This window comes from Pristiophorus japonicus, chromosome 18 (genome assembly GCF_044704955.1).
Source record: "Pristiophorus japonicus isolate sPriJap1 chromosome 18, sPriJap1.hap1, whole genome shotgun sequence".
Classification (NCBI taxonomy): domain Eukaryota; kingdom Metazoa; phylum Chordata; class Chondrichthyes; family Pristiophoridae; genus Pristiophorus; species Pristiophorus japonicus.
The window spans coordinates 17,178,661-17,198,610 of NC_091994.1; the positions used below are offsets into that span (position 1 = coordinate 17,178,661).

The 19,950-nt window shown below is 45.0% G+C and overlaps 1 protein-coding gene across 1 annotated transcript in view; it reads left to right on the plus strand.

The window, feature by feature from the left end:
• Window positions 1–19,950, plus strand: part of hcn2b (hyperpolarization activated cyclic nucleotide-gated potassium channel 2b) — a 229,524-nt gene that overhangs the window by 179,028 nt on the left and 30,546 nt on the right. The window lies entirely within an intron of this gene.

Sequence of the window (19,950 nt, forward strand, 5' to 3'; positions counted from 1 at the left end):
AGCTGTTCTTCAATACTGTATTGAAGTGTCAGCCTAGATTAGGTGCTTAAGTGGAACTTGGCTGCCAATTTGTTACTAGATTTGTACTTCTCTGCAAAAATCTTAAAAACAATACTGTGCAAGCTGTACAGAAACACAGGGGCCAATATTGAGCCCTGCCCCAAATGGGGCGCACTCACTGTTTTTTTAAGGCTTTCTCCGCCCCAAACCCCGGGGTGAAGATCCAAAAGAAACTCAGGTTTTAGAAATGTTTTTTTCCAATGGGGAGGTGTTCCGGGTGAGCGTGAGGCGGAAGCGGCCTTGGGCCGGGTCAGCCGCCCCTCCCAGTCCTCAGCGTCGTGCTGACGTGTCACAACATCCCTCCCCTTCAGTTAAAGGCGATGGCCGCCGGGCCGCCCCAAACTCTGCACAGGGTTTAGTTCGGTCCACTGGGCCACCAGGGAAGGTTTCGGCCAGGCCAATGGCCTGGCATCCAACAGGGGGTGCCGGGCTGCCTGTTGGCGGCCTGGCCGAATCCGTGGTCACCATTATTGGGCCAACCTGGCAGTCAGCCGACAAATAAAATGAAATGGCGTCCGCGACAGTGCGCCCTCCCCTTTAAGGGCAGACACGCCACCCAGCCACATGCAGTTTCTCACCGGGGAAAGCTGTCGGGGGCACAGAGCGACGGCCAATCCGCTCCCGTGGGGCAATTTCCTGCACGGGGCGGAAAGGGGATCGCCGCCAGTCTGTGTGGAGGACCGCGCATGCCCAATGGGACGGGAGCACCAGAGGCGCGGTAGCAATTACTGCTACAAAACCCAGGTAGGGCAATTTACAAAATGGTCCATGCCGTGCACCGATTAGGCAACGAGTCATTACCGACCCATGGCTGGCTCTTAAAGAAAGGTGCAATTTTGACCCCACAGTGTTCTAAGTTCATTTTTACATAAATATATGTTTTACAATATTGCATTAACATCCTATTTAAAAGCATCTGTTCAACTATTTGAAAATGGTGCAATATTTGAGATGAAGGTCGTTTTATTTTAATTGCCCTTTTAGATTATGACAGAGCAAAAACTATGTTGTGGTTCATTGAATTCAATGCTGGCTTGCTCCAGCGTTACTGGCATACGACCACAATTTATATATTTAAGCAGCTCCCCCTTCCCTGCCAAAAACAAGTTGGCACAATGCTTGCCCACTTACAGGCCCACCTGAAAATCAGACAGGCCTTGGGCATTAATGGGGTAACCGAGTTGTCCGCTTCCTCCCCCTTCTTCTCCCCTATCGCCCCTCCTGATTTTCAACTGCTGGCTGCATATTCAGCTGCACATTCAGTACAACTGTTGTCAGCTATGGAACCATCAGGTGTAGCTGCACTGGGAATGCACTCTTTTTTCTGTCTTGGTGTCAATAAGGAGATATTCTAGGAAGTAGGTCAGCATCTAAAAGGGCAAGATGGGTTAACATTTTTGATGGAATCCATCATCTAGTTTCCACAGAAAGGCCCCATCCCTTTCAGATGTACAAGTGCACATTTTCCATTTTTAAATTCCCTGAAAGTAGCAGGCCAGGTGAATAAGGTGGTTAAGAAGGCATACGGAATGCTTGCTTTTATTGGCCAAGGCATAGAATATAAGAGCAGGGAGGTTATGCTTAAATTGTATAATATTTTGGTTAGGCCACAGCTGGAGTACTGCGTGTAGTTCTGGTCGCCGTATTATAGGAAGGACGTGATTGCACTAGAGAGGGTGCAGAGGAGATTTACTAGGATGCTGCCAGGAATGAAGAATCTTGGTTATGAGGACAGATTGGATAGGCTGGGTTTGTTCTCATTGGAACAGAGGAGGTTGAGAGGAGACCACATCGAGGTGTACAAAATATTGAGGGGCCTGGCCAAAGTGGATAGTAAGGGTGTATTTCCATTGGTGGAGGGGGCTATTACGAGGGGGCATAGTTTTAAGGTGCTTGGTGGAAGGTTTAGAGGGGATTTGAGGAGGGGATTCTTCACACAGAGGGTTGTGGGGATCTAGAACTCGCTGCCTGGAAGAGTGGTGGATGCAGAAACCCTCACCACTTTTAAGAGATGGTTGGATGAGGACTTAAAGTGCCGTAACCTGCAGGGTTACGGACCTAGAGCTGGTAATTGGGATTAGACTAGATGACCTTTTGTTGGTCGGCGCAGATATAATGGTAAGTACTGCAGGGAATAGAATACGGCCAGCATGATCTCCTGGATTAGTTTCGATCGCCTGAATGGGTCAGAGAGGAATTTTCCCAGATTTTTTCTTCCTAAATTGGCCTGGGTTTTTATCTGGTTTTTGTCTCTCCCAGGAGATCACATGGCTCCAGTTGGGGTGGAGTGTAGATGTTTTTAGTATAAGGGGTGTTGCAGTGGTGTGGGGTGGACTGGTTGGGCTGGGTGCTCTTTGCCTTTCCGTCATTGTTCATGGGCATGTATGTAACCTTTAGGGCTGCTGACCAAGGGCTGTGCGGCTCATTGTCGGCCGGCGCAGACACGATGGGCCGAAATGGCCTCCTTCTGCGCTGTAAATTTCTATGTTTCTATGTTTCTATGTTTCGAATTCCAGCATTCAGAGTTTTTCTTTGTAACACTACAAGTTGGCACCCGAGCTGGGAACTTTTATCCTGACTGAGTGGCTTGGAGCAACTAGATTTTTTTGGATTAACTTAAAAATCGCAATTCTCCCCATTTAAGTTGCTCCAGTGTAAGTGAGTTAGTTAGGTTTTTTTTTAGTTCAGTATTTTTTTCAAAAGGGTATGTTACCAGCCACTTACGCCTGATTTGGCCATTTATAACAAGTTTAGCCAGCTAAAACTTACTCCAAACTAAGTTAGGCAGGCCAGAGTAAGTGCCCACTATTGTACGTTCTGAAAAACCCTGCGGTAACTTAAGAGATCAGCGCAGGTAGCCTCCAAATGACAGTGTTATGGGCCCAAGTTTCCGCCCCCTGTAAAAATGGCCCACCTCTATAAGGTGCGCCGACTTTCTAGAAAATAAATGGCGCCGAAAACTTACCTTGTAATTCTCCGAGTTCCTCAGGACCTCTTCGGGCACAAGGATTGGGGGGGGGGGGGCGGAGCCAGGTCCCGGCGCTGAAAACAGTGCCGGGACCTCTGCACATGTGCGCTAGAGTGTGCGTGCATGTGCAGTAGCTCTTCGCAGCCCGACGCTCTGCAGGTCAGACAAACTCAAACTTCATAAACTCAGTGGTGAAATTGGAGAGAAAGAAAATAAATTGGCAAAATGAGTGGGGAAGAAATGCAATCTGGTATTGTGGACTGAAAGGTACTAAATAAAGGAAAGCTTGCGAGGAAGACGTTCAGACTAAATAAAGACAGCTGCTGGTTTCTGGGGCAGTGGGGAAGCAGTACGGAGGTATAGAAAGTGATGCAAATATATCGGCAAATTTATCGGCTAGTGGGGTTTTTGCTCTTGTTGGCAATGTTAGTGGAAAGGCACTGCTGGAGGCCATGTCAATGATGATTGCAACTGGGAATGATGCATTTGGAGAAATGGGGGAAAAAAGGGAATCGATTAAATTAGGGCTTCTCCGGCAGTAGAATTAATTCACAGCTTCTGGACTTCTCAGACAGGGTTTATTAAATTGTTGTCTCTGGAGTATAAGCTTCTTGAGCAGTCGGAAATGGGATGGGCTCGCATGAAAATAAGTAAATCAGTGGAAAACAAGTTGGTGGACGAATGAAAAAAAAGATTTGGAAAAGCAATGTAATAGCAGGTAGAAAAGAAAGAGCTGGTAATTAATCATTTATGTTAAAATACATAGGTGAGTCACAATAATCGATTGATTTGGCACCTATAGTTGGTGGTGTGAGAAAGTTACGTAACGGCTAATTCGTGAAAATTGTGGCACTGCAATGTTATTTGACTGCATTACTGCCATGTGGTTCTGTGACCTCAGCAAATTAACATCAAGGACCAGGGCAGATATGCCTTTCATCAAACCTGAAAAACTGAGACTTTTTTAAAAACAAAGTCCTGGAACAGTGAATCTTAACCACCCCCCGCGTTCAGCCTCCTGTTCAGCTCTACTCCCTCCATCTCCTCCCTCCTTCTCCCCCCTCCCCCTCCATCCCCTCTCCCCCTTTTTCAGAACGTACAAAAGTGGACACTTACTCCATTCTAAGTTAGTGTGGAGTAAGTTTTCGCTGCCTAAACTTACAAAACAGGCCTAATTGGCTGGACACACCCCTTTTGAAAAAAAACTGAACTAAAACGAAACTACACGAACTCACTAGAACTGGAGCAAACTAAATGCCGAGAATTGCGATTTCTAACATACTCCAAACTAAACTAGCTGCTCAAAAAAAAGTGGAGCAACTCCACCCGAAACTTGGGCCCTATGATAGGAATGTTAGTTTTTTTTTTAAATCCCAAGCAGTGAGACTTGACAGGGTGTAGGTGCTATCAGCCTGATTAAACTGAGTATATTTTTAATAAAGATAGCTAGATATTAAAGTACTGGAAAATCTTTAAAGATTATTTTCTCTCCCCCGCCCCCCGCCCCCCCACTCCCCGATCAAAACTCTTTCCCTTCCCCCCACCCAATCAAAACTCTTCCTCTTCCCCCGCCCCCCCCCCTCCCAAAACTCTTCCCCTCCCTCCCGATCACAACTCTTCCCCCCCCCCCCCACCAACCTGTCTCTTCTAGCCCTCAGCGCGGGAAGGCAGTGGCCGGTCTGTGAGACAGGCCACTTGACACGGGATAGGAGCGGCGAGCGTCAGCCCCTCCCACACAGCCTGCATCACACACGCTCAGATTCTGGGGGCGAGGAGCTACTGCGCATTGCGCATACATGCACACTCTAGCGCGCATGTGCAGAGGTCCCGGCACTGTTTTCAGCACCGGGACCTGGCTCCGCCCCTGAATCCAATTGCCGCGCTAAGCCACCATGGAGGAGAGGTTGGGGAGTGGTCAAACTCGGCCGGAAGATTTTTGGCGCCCTTGGAGTTCTACAAAAGTGGCACACCTCTGGTGAGTGCGCCAGAAATCTGTACTGGCCAAATTTGGGTCCAATGTTTCTGCCATTGGCAATCAAGGTTCAGGAGTCACTGTATCCTATATACAACACAAGGTGAGTTCTTTAATCACAGCTGAACTCCGCGTTGAGGGTGAAGTCGAGAAATGAAGCAGAATTATTTTTAGCGTGGTATACTTAGACGGAGGAGTGCTCCCCTGCACTTATTTTTTCTGTTATACCAAACTGTAAAATTGTTTTTCCAAGGTAACTGCTTTGACTTTCTTACATTTGGCAGAAAGCGTGGTATTTTCAGGATGGTGGGAAGCTCCATCACTTCTCTTGAACTCACTGTTAGAAGCCATGATTTCGGTGTGATGCTGAGCTGCACCTTAATTGGTCCAAGATGTTGGTGTGTAAGTCAGATCATTGCGCTGTGTGCATTCTCTGCCTCTGAAAATCATCACACTCATCAGTTCAGTGCGAGTCAGTGCAAAGCTTTCCTCTGGCCATTTGTCTTCATGACGCATCAGTGCAAAATGTTCGATGCCTCTGGCCTGACGGGCACAGAATATGCCGTCGGCCTTTCTCTTGCAGTTGAATATTTTCACACAGTTACAGTGATCTACACAGTGCAGAATTCATCGAACAAAAATTTGCTGAACAAGTTAAACATTTGTGTATTCAGCAAAGCAGCTATGCCCTTGTTATGAGATTAGTCAGCTCATTTGAAGAAACAACCTGCAGGGAAGACCTGTTACCTAGACTAGCCATTTATTCTGGTCTGTAAGGCACAGTGGCCTCCCTCATGCATGAATCAGCATGTCTGTGCAATTTAGAATCATTTTCCCCATTTCTGACTGAATACATTGCTCATTTTCTCACATTAAGCCCAGCCATAAATACCAGCCATAAATAAAGAGAACCACAACTGATTTACAGCTCCCCAAAAAATGAAATAAAAGTTACGACCAAGAAGGCAAACTTTGTTTTCCGTGTCAGCTGTGGCTCATAGACAGTTGACACCTCAAATCGCTGGAGAAATACCACCAACGATATCGCCACAAGATCCTACAAATCCCCTGGGAGGACAGACGCACCAATGTCAGTGTTCTCGATCAGGCCAACATCCCCAGCATCGAAGCACTGACCACACTCGACCAGCTCATCATTTGCATGCCCGACACAAGACTCCCAAAGCAAGCGCTTTACTCTGAACTCCTACATGGCAAGCGAGCCCCAGGTGGGCAGAGGAAATGTTTCAAGGACACCCTCAAAGCCTCCTTGATAAAGTGCAACATCCCCACCGACACCTGGGAGTCCCTGGCCAAAGACCGCCCCAAGAGAAGGAAGAGCATCCGGGAGGGCGCTGAGCACCTCGAGTATCGTCGCCGAGAGCATGCAGAAAACAAGCGCAGGCAGCGGAAGGAGCGTGCGGCAAACCAGTCCCACCCACCCTTTCCTTCAACGACTGTCTGTCCCACCTGTGACAGAGGCTGTAATTCCTGCATTGAACTGTACAGTTACCTGAGAACTCACTTTTGGAGTGGAAGTAAGTCTTCCTCGATTTCGAGGGACTGCCTATGCTGATGATGATGGCTCAGTGGGTAGCACACTCGCCTCTGTGTCACAAAGTTGTGGGTTCATGTCCCACTCCAGGGACTTGAGCACAAAAATCTAGGCTCACACTCCAGTGTAGTGCTGAGGGAGTGCTGCACTGTCGGAGGTGCCGTCTTTCAGATGAGACGTTAAACTGAGGCCCCATCTGCTCTCTCAAGTGGACGTAAAAGATCCCATGTCACTATTTCGAAGAAGAGCAGGGAAGTTCTCCCTAGTGCCCTGGTCAATATTTATCCCTCAATCAACATCACAAAAACAAATTATCTGGTCATTATCACATTGCTGTTTGTGGGAGCTTGCTTGTGCACAAATTGACTGCCGCATTTCCTACATTGCAACAGTGACTACATGTCAAAAGTACTTCATTGGCTGTAAAGTGCTTTGAGACGTCCGGTGGTCGTGAAAAGCGCAATGTAAATCCAAGACTTTTTTATTTTTCCAAATGGACTAAATTCACAAATGGGAGTGGACTCCCCAGCTCCACAAAAATCTACCTACTTCTGGATTTGCACAGTAACTGTGTAGGGGTGCTTCATCTATTGGTCCTTCTGATGAAATAGCAGGCATTTGAAAAGCAGTGATAGGATCGGTCCAAGTCAGCATGGATTTATGAAGGGGAAATCATGCTTGACAAATCTTCTAGAATTTTTTGAGGATGTAACTGGTAGAGTGGCCAAGGGAGAACCAGTGGATGTGGTGTATTTAGAATTTCAAAAGGCTTTTGACAAGGTCCCACACAAGAGATTGGTGTGCAAAATCAAAGCACATGGTATTGGGGGTAATGTACTGATGTGGATAGAGAACTGGTTGGCAGACAGGAAGCAGAGAGTCGGGATAAACGGGTCCTTTTCAGAATGGCAGGCAGTGACTAGTGGGGTGCCACAGGGCTCAGTGCTGGGACCCCAGCTATTTACAATATACATTAATGATTTAGATGAAGGAATTGAGTGTAATATCCCTAAGTTTGCAGATGACACTAAGCTGGGTGGTGGTGTGAGCTGTGAGGAGGATGCTAAGAGGCTGCAGGGTGACTTGGACAGGTTAGGTGAGTGGGCAAATGCATGGCAGATGCAGTATAATGTGGATAAATGTGAGGTTATCCAATTTGGTGGCAAAAACACAAAGGCAGAATATTATCTGAATGGCGGCAGATTAGAAAAGGGGAGGTACAACGAGACTTGGGTGTCATGGTACATCAGTCATTGAAAGTTGGCATGCAGGTACAGCAGGCAGTGAAGAAGGCAAATGGTATGTTGGCCTTCATAGCTAGGGGATTTGAATATAGGAGCAGGGAGGTCTTACTGCAGTTGTACAGGGCCTTAGTGAGGCCTCACCTGGAATATTGTGTTCAGTTTTGGTCTCCTAATCTGAGGAAGGACATTCTTGCTATTGAGGGAGTGCAGCGAAGGTTCACCAGACTGATTCCCAGGATGGCAGGACTGACATATGAGGAAAGACTGGATCGACTGGGCCTTTATACACTGGAGTTTAGAAGGATGAGAGAGGATCTCATAGAAACATATAAAATTCTGACGGGACTGGAGAGGTTAGATGCAGGAAGAATGTTCCCGATGTTGGGGAAGTCCAGAAACAGGGGGCACAGTCTAAGGATAAGGGGTAAGCCATTTAGGACTGATATGAGGAGAAATCTCTTCACTCAGAGAGTTGTTAACCTGTGGAATTCCCTACTGCAGAGAGTTGTTGATGTCAGTTCATTGGATATATTCAAGAGGGAGTTAGATATGGCCCTTACGGCTAAAGGGATCAGGGGGTATGGAGAGAAAGCAGGAAAGGGGTACTGAGGTGAATAATTAGCCATGATCTAATTGAATGGTGGTGCAGGCTCGAAGGGCCAAATGGCCTACTTCTGCACCTATTTTCTATGTTTCTGTTACCTTAAAAAGATTTGATGATTTCAAAATATTTTTCTGCTGTCTCATTCATTTGTGCCATGCTTGAAACTGATGATCTAACCATTCCGATAGGAAAAAGGGAATGATTTGTAGGATCAAAGCTAGTGCACTGGTACAAAAAAACAATCAAAGAGGCTAATGGAATGTTGGCCTATATCTCAATCGGGTTGGCGTACAAAGGGGAGGAAGTTATGCTTTAGTTGTATAGAGCCTCGGTCAGACCTCATCCTGAGTATTGCGTTTAATTTTGGACATCGCACCTCAGGAGGATATATTGGTCTTGGAGGGTGTACAGCTCTAATTCACAGAATGAAACTGGGGCTTAGTGGGTTAAATTATGAGGACAGGTTGCATAAACTTGGATTGTATTTCCCTGAGTGCAGAATATTGAGAGGTGATCTGATCAAGGTGTTTAAAATGATTAAAGGATTCGATAGGATACATGCAGAGAAATGATTTCATCTTGCGGGGGAATCAAGAACAAGAGGACATGATCTTAAAATGAGAGCTAGGCCATTTAGGAGGTGTTGTGTATGCAATAAAGGTTCAAACTGAGTACTGTTTAACTAAGCAAGGTACAACCTTGGCTCTGCTTTATTTAGGCCCAAAGTGCCTGACTCTCAAAATGGCTGGCCTTTTATACCTGAGCAGCACCATGTGCGTGCTGCTCGGTGGCCTCCAACAATGACGCCATCTGGTGGCTACAAACAAAATGTACATACATGACAGGAGGGAAATCAGGAAGCACTTTTTTACCTAAAGAGTAGTAGAAATCTGTCATTCTCTACCCCATAAGGCTATAGATGCTGTGCCAATTGGAGCTTTCAAGACTGAGTTAGATAGATATTTGTTAGCTAAGGATATTAAAGGATATGAAGCTAAGGCAGGTAAATGGGAATGAGGTGCAAATCAGCCATGATCTAATTGAACAGGTTTGAAGGGTTTAATTGGCCACTCATGTTCCTATGTATTTATACAGCCTATTCCTCTTATTTCTGAGTTGCTTAATCCAAATTTTCTGTTAATATTTTTCAGCATTAAATTCCTACTTTGCTGTTATTTACGTTGTTTAGTTCAAATGTTTAATGCAAAAATTACTGAATTATCAGTTTCTCAGAAGCATCTCAAAGTGCTTCCCATATAATGGATCACTTTAGAAGGGTATGGTGACTGATGTTATGTGGGTATAGGCAGCAACCATTTTGTGCACAGCAATATCTCACAAGTAGCAAATGAAATGAAGCAGTTAGTTTAGTGACATGGTGGAGGTATATTAACCAGGACATTGAGAACTATCTGCTCTTCTTTGAATAGTACCAGTGACTATTTACTGTCCACCTGAACAGGCAGAAAAGTCCTTAATTTAATGTCTCATCTTAAGGACAACACCTTCAAGAGTACAGAGCTCCCTCAGTTTCGGCCTAGATTATGTGGACATGTCCTGGAATGGTACTAGCTGAGCCAAGCTAACAAAGAGGTTTAAAATAGCTTTGCCAATACCAAGATGAGGAGAAACTTTTTCACCCAGAGAATTGTGAACCTGTGGAATTCTCTGCCACAGAAAGTTGTTGAATCTAGTTTGTTGGAGATATTCAACAGGGAGTTAGATGTGGCCCTTACGGCTAAAGGGATCAAGGGGTATGGAGAGAAGGCAGGGGTGGGGTACTGAGGTTACATGATCAGCCATGATCATATTGAATGGTGGTGCAGGCTCGAAGGGCCGAATGGCCTGCTCCTGCACCTATTTTCTATGTTTCTATGTTTCTATAGCTTATCTTGGTAGATGGTGCAGCTGTGTAAATTTGTTTCATTTTTTTCCCCCCCTGAAAGTGCTAATTCCTATTGCATATGGCACCCGCAGTAACTCACCCACATGGCCATTCTTCATATATGAGACTAGGCAGCAAGTATCAGCAGCTTAGGCACCACAGAGAGTTTCACAGCCAACTGGTCTCCACACTTCACACTTTCCAACAGGAGCCTCTGGACAGCAAACAGAAAGGAGAAACCTTAGTTGATTTTGACCCTCTCTGCTCAGATGACCTGCGGCCAATAGTGAAAGAAAGAAAAGCTTGCATTTTTATAATGCTTTTCACAACTTCAAGACGTCCCGAAGTGCTTCACAGCCAATGTAATACTTTTGAGGTACTGTTGTAATGTAGGAAACGCAGCAGGCAATTTGTGCACAGCAAGGTCCCACAAACAGCAATGTGCTAATGACCAGATAATCTGTTTTTTGTTTAGTGATGTTGGCTGAGGGATAAATATTGGCCATAACACCGGGGATAACTCCCCTGCTCTTCTTCAAAATAGTGCCATGGGATCTTTTACGTCCATCTGTGGGGCTAGATGGAGCTTCGGTTTACGCCTCATCTGAAAGACGGCACCTCCGATAGTGCAGCGCTCCCTCAGCACTGCACTGGAAGTGTCAGCCTGGGTTCTGTGCTCCAGTCTCTGGAGTGGGACTTGAACCCACATTCTTTTGAGGTGAGAGTGCTACCTACTGAGCCACAGCTGACATCATTATGGCATTCTATCTGCTCCCTCAATTGAGATTAGCTGACCCACCACAGATTGAGAATGTTACCCAGCACTTTCTGGTCGTTCTGTCTCAGTACAAAATCGCTATGTGTCTTTACCCACTAAACTATTAGGAAAGCCTTCACTTATGTTTAAATTGATTGTTCTTATAGGACGCCTTAATGTGTATGCATTGCACAGCACATGAATGACGTTTCATATCTTGTGCGCACAGAATACATTCATACGCAAGATTACTGAGGAAAGACTGTTTGCAATTTAGCTCCGGTGAATTTAACTCTGATTGAAGTGGCGGGCTGCATAATCCAACGTGTTTTGCATTTTAAAATAGCTGAGGCACTGTCGGGAATGGCATCATGTGTTAAGTTCATTTGGTATACAAGAATACTTACACCCGAGACACTGAAAATAGCTGCTGTTCCTACAGCATTACATTGCTTAATTTACTGCAGTGTTCCCTAATGTAAAATAAAAATGATTAGTAGATGTTTTTGTCCTCATCACCTTGGTAGTTGACCCACCACTGTTCGGTATGTCCTTGCTGCATCTAATGCATATTTCACACCTGCAGAGCAGCTGATAGCAGTGCTATCCCTATCTTTTACCTGCATCTTTTGCAATGTACCAATTGCAAGTGCATGCACCTGTATTTAAATGCTTGAAATACATCTAATTCTGCATAGAATGGAGATCAAATCCAAATGGAGAATAAAGCTGATGAAATATATTTTTTGCTATACTGTTATTTTTAAGCACTTGCTGGATTAGCACATTAATTGCCCATTAAGCTCACTGCAAAAAAAATTAGGCTCATAATTAATAGCGTAAATACCCTTTAACAATATGAGAATTTTTAATGCAAAGCCTACCAATCTCTTGGGCATGGGAAGGAAACAACTTAAACTGTGGAGTCTAATTCCTGCATGTAGTAAATTGTTGTTGGAGATTTTAAAAATGTCAAATTTTAAATGGTTTTAAAAAGAAATTCTTATTTTTCCTTTCCGTCTCTTTTCTCTCTCTCTCTTAATCCAATCTTTTTTCCCCGCTCTTGATTTCTCTTTCTGTACCTGATTTGGCACTACTCACACTAATTCACACTGATATAGGGCTGAGAATAATTGGCTTGCCCACAGATCAAGGAATAGTATGTTGGGTTGGCAAAATAGGACCAACGTAAATAAAGAATAGGTCAGAATAAAATGACAATTGATTAAATATGGCAATCGAATACTTTTAAAAATATTTATTTGAAGCAGAGGAAATACAGGGCTGTGGGGAGAGTACAGGGCAGTGGAATTAGTTCTGGATTACTCTGGGAAAGAACAGGTATAAACATAATGAGCCAAATGGCCTCCTTGTGTGCTGTAAACCTCTATGTTAGTGATTATTTATGCTCAAACTGGGCTGAGCGATGCCAACGCTTGAATCTATCAATCTGGGCTGGATTCTAACCCAGGGTCCAGAGGTTCAAATCCACTGTGCCAGCCAGTCTACAAAAGGATGAGCACGCCAGGACATATGGCTGGGTTTTTCCACTTCTGTGCCCGCCAGCCTGGGATTTTCTGTGTTTGACTCCCAGAGGGGCGGCTCTCCGATGTGCTTGCCTTTGTTCACTGAATCTAAACAGTTCTGAATCAGACACTGGATGCTACCAAGATATATCACAATGAAGAGAGGGTTATTAATGTCAATTGTTTCAATTATCATGGAGCAATATTAATCATTGCCACAGAGATATCAGTGACCTTGATAGAAGATTGTGAATGAAATTATGTCTGTGTGATAGTAAAAGTTCAGTCTTTTTTTTGTTGATTAACCCAATACATTTATTATAGTTGCATTTAAGGTGGAGATAGTCAGATTTTTGAATGATAATGCAAGTTCTATCTTTTCTTTATTCTTTATTTGGCAGTCTCGTTGCAGTTTTAAGTGAATGTAAATATGTGCCACTGTGGGAAGAAAATCCTTCCAGTTTTAAAATAGCATGTAAAATCAGAGTCTGAAGATGTAAGACAATATTGCAGTTGATTTATAAGTGATCCTAATAAATGAATAATGGGAATAATGAGGTGTCAGTTCTCAGAGCCAGAAGACCCTCTCACTCATCCCCATCCTGCTCTCAGTGCCAACGCCTCCATTCCTGAAGTGCTTCAAAGAATCGGCATAAAAGCAAACATAAGTGGGTTCCTTTCGTCCACCTGCTGCAACAGGCAGAGGCGAAAGGGAAATTGGGGTGAGGCTAGTGGCCCAAGTTGGTTTGTGGATCAATGGGAAGCTGCTTCTGGAGGTGAGACAGGCAACAGCAGCTTGTCACATTTATCAAAATGAGGCACAATTTCAGGCAAGCCTTGGGCTCCCGGTTCGGGCACCTGAAAACTAGTCATAATGTAGTCACACCCACCACTCCCTGATCATCATCATAGGTAGGCCCTCGGAATCGAGGAAGGCTTGCTTCCACTCCTGAAGTGAGTTCTTTGGTGACTGAACAGTCCAATATGAGAGCCACAGACCCTGCCACAGGTGGGACAGACAGTCGTTGCGGGGAGGGGTGGGTGGGACTGGTTTGCCACATGCTCCTTCCGCTGCTTGCGCTTGTTTTCTACATGCTCTCGGTGATGAGACTCGAGGTGCTCAGCGCCCTTCCGGATGCACTTCCTCCACTTAGGGCGGCCTTTGGCCTGGGACTCCCAGGAGTCGGTGGAGATGTTGCACTTTATCAGGGAGGCTTTGAGGGTGTCCTTGTAATGCTTCCTCTGTCCACCTTTGGCTCTTTTGCCACGAAGGAGTTCCGAGTAGAGCGCTTGCTTTGGGAGTCGCGTGTCTGGCATGTGAACAATGTGGCCTGCCCAGCGGAGCTGATCAAGTGTGGTCAGTGCTTCAATGCTGGGGATGTTGGCCTGGTCGAGGACACTAATGTTGGTGTGTGTGTCCTCCCAGGGGATTTGTAGGATCTTGTGGAGGCATCGTTGCTGGTATTTCTCTAGCGACTTGAGGTATCTACTGTACATGGTCCATGTCTCTGAGCCATACAGGAGGGCAGGTATTACTACAGCCCTGTAGACCATGACCTTGGTGGTAGATTTGAGGGCCTGGGCTTCGAACATTCCTTTCCTCAGGTGGTCGAAGGCTGCACTGGCGTATTGGAGCCGGTGTTGAATCTCCTCATCAATGTCTGCTTTTGTTGATAAGAGGCTCCCGAGGTATGGGAAATGGTCCACATTGTCCAGGGTCGCGCCATGGATCTTGATGACTGGGGGGCAGTGCTGTGCGGCGAGGACATAATAAATCAGTCATGAGGCGACGTCAAACATGAGTTTTAATCACCAGCTGTTTATAAACAACAGTTGATTCGCATGGTAAGTGATATAACAATGTTATGATCTGGAATACTGTGATATGTGTGCGCACTAGACCCATGCAGCAGAGCAGGTCTCCAGTCGTCTTGGGTAATCTTTGCCACTGGACCAAGACCTAGCTCTGTCAAGCCCATGTGCTGGCTGGTGTGCAACGGCCACCACACATTAAAAAAAACCACGCACAGGCATCTTCCACCCTTCAACATGTAGTTCGGGATCTGGAATATTAGGTCCTTCATTGAAACACCTGTGAACTCATCCATTTTTGGTGTGGAAGCAAGTCATCCTCGTTTCGAGGGACTGCCTAAGATGATGATGATGATGATCTGAATTCCAGAACATAGGGCCTAAACATCTGAAGGCACAGCCACCAGTGCCGAAGCGATTAAAATTGAGGATGTGCAGGAGACCAAAATTGGAGGAGCGTCAAAATCTAGGAAGGTTGTAGGGCTGGAGGAGGTTAGAGAGATAGGGAAAAGGGTGAGGCTGTGGAGAGATCTGCAAACCAGGATTGAAAATTTTAAAATGGAATGGAATAAACCATGTTTAGGCCCTAAGTTCTGGAAATCCCTCCCTCCGCCTCTCTCTCCTCCTTAAGGACATAAGAAATAGGAGCAGGAGTCGGCCATACGGCCCCTCGAGCCTGCTCCACCATTCAGTAGCGTCAAGGCTGATTATCGACCTCAACTCCACTTTCCCGCCCAATCCCCAAATCACTTGATTCCCCCAGACTCCAAAAATCTATCGATCTCAGCCTTGAATAAATTCAATAATAATCGGCCACAATAAGATCTACCTCTTTGACCAAGCTTTTGGTCGCATGTCCTAAAAGCTCCATACGTGGCTCGTTGTCAAATTTTGTTTGATAATTGCTCCTGTGAAGCACCTTGGGATGTGTTTCTACGTTAAAGGCACTATATAAATGTAAGTTTTTGAACAGCAGAGGAGTGGGACTAATTCAATAGCTCTAGTTTGGGGTTCGGAATCTTTGGAATTCTCTACCCCAAAGGGCTGAGAATGCTGAGTCGTGAGTATATTCAAGGTTGGGATAAATCGATTTTTGGACTCTAGGGGAATCAAGAGATATGAAAACCGGGTGGGAAAGTGGAGTTGAGGTCGAAGATCAACCGTGATTTTATTGAATGGCGGAGCAGGCTCGAGGGGTCGAATGGCCACCTCCTGCTCCTAATTCCTATGTTCTCATGTTCTCTTTCAATGGCCTCATTCTTGTGCTGTATATGATTTTATAATTGCATAATGACATAATGACGAAAAGAATCTTGTGCATCCTGACAAAAGTGGTTAGCCCTCAATCTCATAACAACACAAGTGTTGTCTTACGGATGTTTAGCGTAAGGCCCATGCTTTCGTACACCTCAGTAAATACGTCGACTATGTCCTGGAGTTCAGCCTCTGAATGTGAGCAGACGCAGGCGTCGTCTGCGTACTCTAGCTTGACGACAGAGGTTGGGGTGGTCTTGGACTTGGCCTGGAGACGGCGAAGGTTGAACAGCTTCCCACTGGTTCTGTAGTTTAGATCCATTCCAATGGGGAGCTTGTTTCCTTAAAGAAGGAAAAACTAATGCTTTATTTGCAGAATAAAGGAGGAAAATATGCACTGAGGGAGTGCTGCACTGTCGGAAGTGCCGTCTTTCGGATGAGATGTTAAACCGAGGCACCTTCTACCCTCTCAGGTGGATGTAAAAGATCCCATGGCACTATTTCAAAGAAGAGCAAGAAAGATGTCCCTGGTGTCCTGGCCAATATTTATCGCTCAATCAACATAACAAAAAAAAACAGATTATCTTGTCATTATCAAATTGCTGTTTGTGGGAGCTTGCTGTGTGCAAATTGACTGCCACGTTTCCTACATTACAACAGTGACTACACTCCAAAAAGTACTTCATTGGCTGTAAAGCACTTTGAGATGTCCGGTGGTCGTGAAAGGCACTGTATAAATGGCTTTCTTTTTTTTCTTTTTACCCCATGCAAGTTTTGCTCACTCAACGCACATAGATTACAAAACTTTTATTTTAATCAGCCACCTCTGTTAAGTGACTATTTAGGTACTTGGGAAGTGTGAAAGGAATGTTACTATACGTGGTTTCTATTGTTCCTGGCACCGAATTTCTGTTTCACATTAATGCCCACAGCACAATTGTTAAATTCTATAAAGAAGGAAAAACTATTGACCCTGAAATTCCGATGTCCCGGGTCCATACGAAGTTTCTACGGACCCGGGAAGACATCGGAAAAGCCGGGTTTCAGCGCACAATGCGCATGTGCTAAAAACCGGCTTTGAGTTCTCACGTGCGATGAGTTCTCGCGCAAAACTCCGACTTTTAGAGATCTTCTGCCCAGGAATAGGACACGAAAGTTCTGCGTGAGATAAAGCAGACGTACCACCTGCATTCTGTGTGCATCTACCTGAAACTTTGCTTCAAACAGCTCAATAGCCTTCAACATAAGCAGCAGTTGATGCTGAGGAGTTCTGTAGAGTAAAAGCTTAACACAAAGTAAATAAACAGCAGGAAATGGAAACAAGCAGCTTCCTCTCAAAGTAATGAGCGATTCAAGTCTTCCAACTTTTATAACATTCGAGGTACCGTGTTGTTGATTGCAGCTTGGCTTGTAAAATGTGATCGACTTTAAAGTCAGACACTCAGTACCTAGCTCAGTAATTGTGTTGAGATAGAATGCTTTCCAAGGGTAATGCAGAATGTAGAGGATGGCTTCCTGAGAATAATAGTGCAAAGGCTTTCCAGCAATTGTAGTGAGTCCCAAAATATGGCCAAAAGTTTCCACAAACAATCTCAGTTGAACAGCGCACTTTCAACCATGTACTTCCACCTTGGCGAATGGGTCCCGACAAACTGCACCTTTTACACAGAGGCTCAGCTTCTCGAGAACGGATGGGAGGGCAGCAGTTTTGGAATTTAGGACAACTGCTGTCATCCCATCCTAATTCCGTCATTTGTACACTGCTGCACTAGAAGGGCAGTTGCTTCTTCAGTGTGTCCTGTCATCCATCAGCCCAGCCAACAATTCCTGTCCCCACCAACTTACACCCTCCCCCAAATCAGAAATTTTGTGGCCATCAATCTTATAAACATTTTCTCCTCCTTTCATTTGTACATGCAATTTAGAAGTCGCTACTTTTTATTTACTGGCCATGCTATTACATACACACTGCACAACCACAACCCGTTCAGAAATGCAAGACATTTTTAAAGTCTTTATATTGCTTTAATTAACTTATAAAGTGTTTAAAACTGTTAAAATGTTTAAAATAAATTAGATGATCTTTAAACTATTCCAAAAGATTAAAAATTCATTGGAAAATCTCACCTTTCAAAGTCTTGTAGTGATCTCTAAACCAGCTGCAGCACTGAAGGTAAAAAAAAATCAGGGGCTTGGCCTATATAAATGAGCTCCTTTTGACAGCTCCTGTGGCCGGGGACAGACTCCGAAAGAAGCCACAGGCTTCACGCGCGCTGCGTTCCCGGGCGGCGCGACATCATACATTGCCCGGGTACCTTCATCACAGAATCGTAAGTTCAAGAGGGCACAGGAGAGAAAGGTAAGTGCACATTTGTTTTTCTTTATTTTACCAGATTACCCGCGAGAATGGTGTTACAGGAATATCAGGGCCAATACTTTATTTGCAGAATAAAGGAGGAAAATATGCACTATGAGATTAAATCACTCGATGGATAGTGGCTGATCATTGTTCATGAAACGTGCATATTCTACTGAAGAATGATCAAATTATCCATTTGGGAAATATGTTGCGACTTAGACAGGGAAGAGAAAACTGGTATAAACTCCAAGGTTGTTTGGTGTTATCACAACCCATTAAACCGAGGCTTGAACTGAACCACTGAGATTCATTTCTCAATGCGGTGGAACTCCATGATAATAAGAAATCAATTTGTTAAGTAACTCCATAGTGGCAAGTCATTTATTCTGGAAAATAACAACTGTCTATTTAATTTGTGCTGTTAGAGTATCTTCAATATATTATGTGCCGAATTCTTCTTCTTGGGCACTCAGATGACTTTATCTTATGGAGAGCAAGGTGCGCAGATGGGACTTGATCCAATATCGGCAGCAGTTATTGGGATAAGCAGAACCAACTTGGATATTTAAGATGAAGTTTTAGTGTAGGCCCGCCAACACCTGGGAGTCCCTGGCCAAAGACCGCCCTAAGTGGAGGAAGAACATCCGGGAGGGCGCTGAGCACCTCGAGTCTCGTCGCCGAGAGCATGCAGAAAACAAGCGCAGGCAGCGGAAGGAGCGTGCGGCAAACCAGACTCCCCACCCTTTCCTTCAACGACTGTCTGTCCCACCTGTGACAGGGACTGTAATTCCCGTACTGGACTGTACAGTCACCTGAGAACTCACTTTGAGAGTGGAAGCAAGTCTTCCTCGATTTCGAGGGACTGCCTATGATGATGATTATACTAGCACACTTATCATGCAGGGTAGCTTTCTCCCTGAGATTATCTACTAAAAATCTTATCACTCCCAATGTAATTCTTGTCCAGGCACTGTTGCTTATCATGGGAGGAGAGGTAACATCTCCAAAGCCGTTATTTGAAGAAAACTGTACCAGCACAGTACATTAGGAAATAGGAGTAGGCCATTTGATGCTTCAAGCCTGCTCAGCCATTTAATAAGATCATGGTTGATCTTCTACCTCAACTCCACTTTCCTGCATTATCCCCATATCCCTTGATTCCCTTAGCATCCAAAAATCTGTCAATCTCTGTCCAGAATGTTCTCAATGACTGAGTATCCACATCCCACTTGGGTAGAGAATTCCAAAGATTCACAACACTTTGAGTGAAGAAATTTCTCCTCACCTCATTTCTATATAGCCGACCCCTTATTCTGAGACTGTGACCCCTGGTTCTAGTCTCCGCAGCCAAGGGAAACATCCTCCCAGCATCTACCCTGTCAAACCCCTAAAGAATTTTGTATGTTTCAATGAGATCACCTCTCATTCTTCTAAACTCTAGAGAATATGGGCTAGAGTTTCCCTAACCTGTTTTTCTGGCGCCTTCACCCAAGGTGCGCCATTTTTGTCCGCCTCCAAGCGGGCCGAAAAAAGACGTGGGTATTCTGGCCGCTCCGCAGCCTCTCTTCGGTCGTGGCGCAGCGTGGCAAATGGATTGGGGGCGGAGCCAGTTCTGGCACTAGAGTCTGCGCGCATGTGCAGTAGCTCCTGGCAGGCCGTTTCTGCAAACGCGCGCTGCAGGCTGTATAGGAGAGGCCCAAAGCACGGTGTCCCTCGCCCTGGCCGAATGGACTCTCTCATCGGTGGCCCGCTGTGTTCTCTAAGGTAGGACTTCTATTTTTTATTTGTTATTTACTGATTGATTTTGGTGCTTTAGGTGCAGGGTTCCTTCTATTTTATTTGTTAATGAATTGCTTATTACTTTTTGTGCTTTGTTTGGTGCTTGGTGGTGCTTTAAATGTAGTTACTTGCGCCGATTCCTTAACTCTAGTTTAGGTTTTTCTGTGCGGACAGA